This window comes from Arvicanthis niloticus, chromosome 25, assembly GCF_011762505.2.
Source record: "Arvicanthis niloticus isolate mArvNil1 chromosome 25, mArvNil1.pat.X, whole genome shotgun sequence".
Classification (NCBI taxonomy): domain Eukaryota; kingdom Metazoa; phylum Chordata; class Mammalia; order Rodentia; family Muridae; genus Arvicanthis; species Arvicanthis niloticus.
The window spans coordinates 20135705-20141704 of record NC_133433.1 but is presented as its reverse complement, the minus strand read 5'-3'; positions in this window follow the sequence as shown (position 1 = coordinate 20141704).

Sequence of the window (6000 nt, the reverse complement as noted above, 5' to 3'; positions counted from 1 at the left end):
CCATGCTTTTGCGTAAAGCCTTTAAATCAGTAACAACAACCCCTCGAGAGAAGTAGCTGACTGTCTGCTGCTGACTCATTTATGGAGACTGCCTATCTAGCCCTCTCTTCTCTACATTCCCACAACACAGCCCCAGTACAAAGAAAACTCTTTCTGCTTCCTCCTCCACCTTCCTCTTCATTTTATTTTGAGATAAGATCTCAATATGTAGCCCAAGCTAGCCTTATACCCTCAAGCCTCCTGCCTCATTCCCCTGAATGATGGCATTATAGACATATACCACACAATGGGCATCAGTAAATACTTTCTTACAGAATGTATACAGATGGACTGGGAGGTAGGGGTGTGAACTTAGTGGGAGAGACCTTGCCTTCTATGAGCCAAGTATTGGGTGTGGTCCCTGGCATTTGAAGAAAAAACAGGTCAAGGAGTGTTTCAGGGAGAAATATATATGAACAAAGGAATAGTAGCACACACCTTGTAATCCCAGTATTGAGAGGCTGATATGTTTGTGTTGATGTGTATAAGTGTATGTGCATCTAGACAATAAGCACATAAAAATATTTTATGTTATTGGTCATCATGAAAATTCAAATTAAAAAACAAGTACTATTTAAGCACAATAGGTTGGCTAAGAGGCAAGCAGTAAAATATGAAGACTATTAAAACCCTTATACATTGTTGAAAGGATTGTTCAGTGGGATAGCCAGACTGAGAAACACTCAGACAGTTTTACAAAGGGTTAAACATAGAATTAACATATGCTCTGGCAACTGCACTCCCAGGTACATACCTCCTAAGAAACATGGAAACAAGCCGGGTGGTGGTGGCGCACTTGGGAGGCAGAGGCAGGCGGATTTCTGAGTTCGAGGCCAGCCTGGTCTACAGAGTGAGTTCCTGGACAGCCAGGGCTACACAGAGAAATCCTGTCTTGAAAAACCAAAAAAAAAAAAAAGAAACATGGAAACAGATGGCACAGTTGATGGTTGCCTACAATCCTGCAAGGCTGAACATGCACCACAAGTTGGAGCTTAGCCTAGCCTACATAGTAAGTTCTGGGCTAGCTACGGCAAAATAGTAAGACAGAAACAAACAAGGAAAGAAGAAGGGAGGGAGGGAGGGAAGGAGGAAGGAGGAAGGAAGAAAGAAGAATGGAAGGGAAGGAGGGAGGGAAGGAGAGGGAGAAAATAGAAATGTAAACACTCACGTCTATGCAGGGTTTGTGTACAGATCTTCAAAGCAGCGCTCTCACACACACAACCCAGATGGCCTCTAGCTAAGGGGCTGTTAAGATGTGTCATCCCTACAACAGCATTACTCAGCTACAGAACAGTAGTGACAGAGCCTGGGGGTACTGTTTGCCTAGTACAGGTGTATGTTCAGAGGCCCTAGGTTTGACCCCCAGTATTGGGGAAAGGAAAAAGACTTTGTTAAAGCAGTGCATTACTGATCCATGCTATCACACATCAACTTTGAAAATATGAAATATGCCAACCTGAGGAGCTGTTTACTGTATGACTCCACGTGTATGAAATGCCAAGAAATAGATATTTTTTTCTGGTTTTTCAAGACAGGGTTTCTCTGTGTAGGCCTGGATGTCCTGGAACTCACTCTATAGATCAGGCTGGCCTCAGACTCAGAGATCTGCCTGCCTCTGCCTCCCAAGTGCTGGGATTAAAGTTGTGTGCTGCCACCACCACCCAGCAAGAATATTTGTAGAGACAGGAAGTAAATAAGTCTTACCATGAGTTTAGAAGAAAAGAGCAAAGAGCAGAAAATCATTAGATCCCAGGTTTCTTTAGGGGGGTGATGGAATGTTCTAGAATTAGATAGTAAAGTTGATTTTTAGACTCTGTGATATACTAAATCCTGACCAGCGCAGTGAAAGAACACATTTTATCATGTGCAAACTGTGTCAATAAAGCTGACCCAGACTCCAGAACCTACTGTATAGCATTAAACCTGTTCCCCATGATCCTGCCCAAGTACAATACGGCCGTGTGTACAGCCGTGTGCTCACCCCTTCATCGTTACTTGTTGTGTATATTCAGGCCCTGTAGTAACCCTGATGAAGGTGTCGATGTTAGGCTGCAGTAGAGTGCTGATTTGCATGTGAGATGCCTTGAGTTCAAACCCTCCCTACTGCAAAAACAAGACATGACGACCTGTAATTGATGCACTGATGTAATCTTTGAAAGAGTTAAACAGCTGAGGCAGTTGGGAAGGGTGATTATTTCTTACAGAGGCTGTGACTGAGCAGACGCTCAGAGAGTCCCAGCCCTGGACCCCAGCAGCCTTCCGTCCTCCTCTGAGTAGCAGAAGAGGAGATAGGAGTGTGGAACGGCCTGCTAAGTGTCCATGACTTTCACTGATACTAACTGATGGAGTTTAACCAATGGAGTTGAGCTAAGATTACGTTCAGACAAAAATGCCGCTTCTGTCTTTCTCCTCTACTTTTCCGCCTCCTTAGTTAATTCAGTCAAAAGTTCTAAGTCTGATCTAATGAGAATAAAACAGAAGATGCTTAAGAATGTGTTATATTTATTTATATCTGTGGCACAGCATGTGTGTGGAGTCAAAGGACAGCTCTCCGGAGTTGGTTCTCCCCATCCCCCATGCAGGTCACAGGGACTGAGCTCAAATAATCAGGTTTGGCCACAAACACCTTTACCCAAGAAGCCATCTTGCCAGCCCTACAGCTCTCTTTGACAGCCCACAGTCATCCCTGCCCACTCGGGCCACTTTGATTTAAAACCTCAGAGTGGGGTATAGGGGTGTGGCTAGACAGTGAGGCACAAGTTTATCAAATGTCAGCCCTGGATTCAGTCACCTGTATGCACATGTACACACGTACACACAGACACACAAAGCCTATAGTAGTTACCACATGAGGGTAACTACTCTGGGTCCTCACGTGGCAGGGCTCCTCTGGATTACACTCACGTGGTGTGGAAGAGCAGCTTTCAGCCTGTGCCTGGCCTTGAATGACTCCTTTATGAAGCAACAGCAGCAACCTGAGTTGCTCCATTTTGAGTGTAAGTGCCAAGTAATGATGACACCATATCTTGCTTACACAAGCAAGCAGCCCTCTGTACGCCAGGAGGCACACACTGATCATTGATTTGTGCCACAGAAGAATCACCCCTGCAAATCTATCAAGTCATGGGAAATGACTGACACAAGCTTATCTGTCACACCTGATGTTGCCCCTTACCTGGCACTATGGAAGAGAAGCACTCTGAGACTGCAGTGCAGCACGGACACTAACTAGTCACCCAGACACTTGCCAACGACCTCACCTAGGAAAACCTCACAGTAAGGGAACCTCTGTTCCCATGCTTCATCCAGCTCGAACTCAGTTTCTCCTCTGAGGAACATCTAGCTGACCTTCCGACAGTCGGCTGCCCAGGCTACACCTGACATCTCACACCTGAACAGCAATTCTCTGGTCAGCTAAAGACTTCCTTGCATCGTCTGTCCCAGCTCCTGGCTCCAACTTCAGGACAAGCACTCTGAACTCTTGAAGCTTTTAACCCTTTCTCTGACATTCTGTTACCTGCCAGGTATTATTATGTGAAGTATAATGTATGACCCTGAAGTTAATCTTAGTAATTAAGACTGGAATAGAAGACACTGATTGCCAATGACAAACAATCAAGGGAGACAGAGGCTACATGACAAACTGCAGCCAACAGAGCTGAATAGACTGAAGTTATTGTCATCTGATAATTTCTGGTGGTGTAGAAAGACACAGATCTGCTCATCTATGTTTCTGATATACAAAGAATGGTATGCTCTATTCATGTAGCTACTATGTCCTACTTTCCCACAGACCTAAAGTCAGGATTCTCCAGGTTGGGCCAGTGAAGTGGCTCAGCAAGTAGAAGCTCCAAGCCTGAAACCCTGAGTTTCATCTCTGCGTCCCACGTGTTAGAGGACTAACCACACCTTTGTTCACTGCTCTCAGGAGGCAGAGGCAGGTAGAGCTGAGGTTGAGGCCAGTCTGGTCTACATAGTGAGACCCAGGACAGAGCTACATAGAGAAACCTGTCTAGAAAAAAACAAAACAAAAAAGGAGAGAACTGTTAGTTTTCCTCTGATTGCTGCACAGGTTCCGTGGCATGCTCTCCCTTTGGAGAGAGAATGAATGAATGAACAAATAAACAAATGAATAGTAAACAATAAAGCCAGAAACCTCCTATGTGCATCTAGCTACCCAGATTTCTTCCTTTGTTAATTCAGTACTTACTTTCTGTCCAGGGGTTATGCCCAGTGCTGGCTGTGTCTGTAAATAAATAATCTATGCTCTTGACAGATGTCATAGTGTTCCTTGTTAGGTGAAGTATTTCTATTTGATTTAGCACCAGTGTTCAGGAAATTTCTCTGAGAACTTCTTGAGAACACCCCTTGCATTTGAATAGTACTATTCAGGGATTTTGGGGGAGTGGGGGTGCATCATAGTAGTAAACCCCTTGGCAAACAGGTGCAGCATCTCTCTCTCTCTCTCTCTCTCTCTCTCTCTCTCTCTCTCTCTCTCTCTCTCTCTGTCACTCACACACACACACAGGTTTCATGTGCACTATTTCACTTGATACTCAAATCTATTAAAATGATGGAGGCAGGTACTGTCTTCATTCATGCTGAGTTTGAAGTGTCCCCCCGCCCCCCCCCCCCACACACACATCCACACAGCTAGTAAACAAAGCCTGCTTGGAGCCCTGCTAAGGCGGCTAACAGGCTGCTTTTCCTACCACTCTTTCTCAGACAGGAAACTCTGACTTCTTAGAGCCCAGAGGTCTCTATGTGTAAACAGTAATGAATCAGAGAACTGTTAGGTTCTCTTTTAAAACTTTCAATCAACTGATACTGCATGCACTATCAATTTTATAGGCAAGCAAACATCAAGGAGCAAAGTCAGGGAATCAGCAGATGGGGATGAGAAAATAGGTTTCCGTGAAACTTGGAAGTGCACAGTTAATGAGAACTGAAGTTGATCTGCAGGCCCTCAGTAGCACAGTGTACAGTTCCCAATCAACCAGTGTAGATCACACACAGCTGGCAACAGAGGAACTTGTCATTCATTCCAAGGATCACTTCTCTGTGAATGAATTTTTCTAAACCCAACTTAACCTGCAAAATGCCTGGACCATTGAAACATAAACAAGAATGAATTCCTACTCAAGGTTTCAGAACTTAGAATCTACATTAGAGAAACAAAAAATTAAAATGCACACACACATTTAAAAAAAAAAAAAAAAGCTGTCTGTTGTGTGCAACATACACCGTGTAATACATACTGTTGTGTGATAAAACATTTCCTGGGGGAGATGCAACAGGCACATCTATTCATCCCAAATAGGGAGTCCCCCACAGAACAAAGTACAGATACCACCAAGTCCAACTTGGTGAACCATGAGTTTTATTGGGGTTCCTTATAGGAGCAGAAATGACTTTCAGACAGCTGTATCTTACCAAAACCCAGCCCAGCATATGTGCTCACAAAATCTGGGAACCTGGAGCACACTGCGCAGCCTGCAGGCCGCTCAGCAGGTTTGGAGAGTGCCTTTTCCAGCCGCCTTACTTGGTCTAACCCTCTTCCAAACTGCTGGCTAGTTTCTGCTTCTTCCAGGCAGCTGATCTGGTGGCAGAATCCTCTCTGCAGCTCAACTTGTCTGAAAGTTTTCTTGGCAGCTCTGTTCTGGTAGGCTAGTTTCTGAGGGGTGCCTTCTTATTGCTTACTCTGGCAGGGAGGGGCATAGTGAACCTGGTTAGTTTTGGGGATTTCCTGAATCCACATCGAGTTGTTTGCCTTCCTGCTTAAGGAGTGTCCCTGCAGGGTGGTTTGTTTGAATCCCGTAGGAAGCTGTTACACAACACCACACCTTTAATATCGGCATATGGGAGGAGGCAGACACAGTCCTGACTTCTGCACACAGTTGCCCATGCTCGCCCACACATCTCCTTCCACTCCTTTGGTTTTTGCAATGTTGGTCATCAACC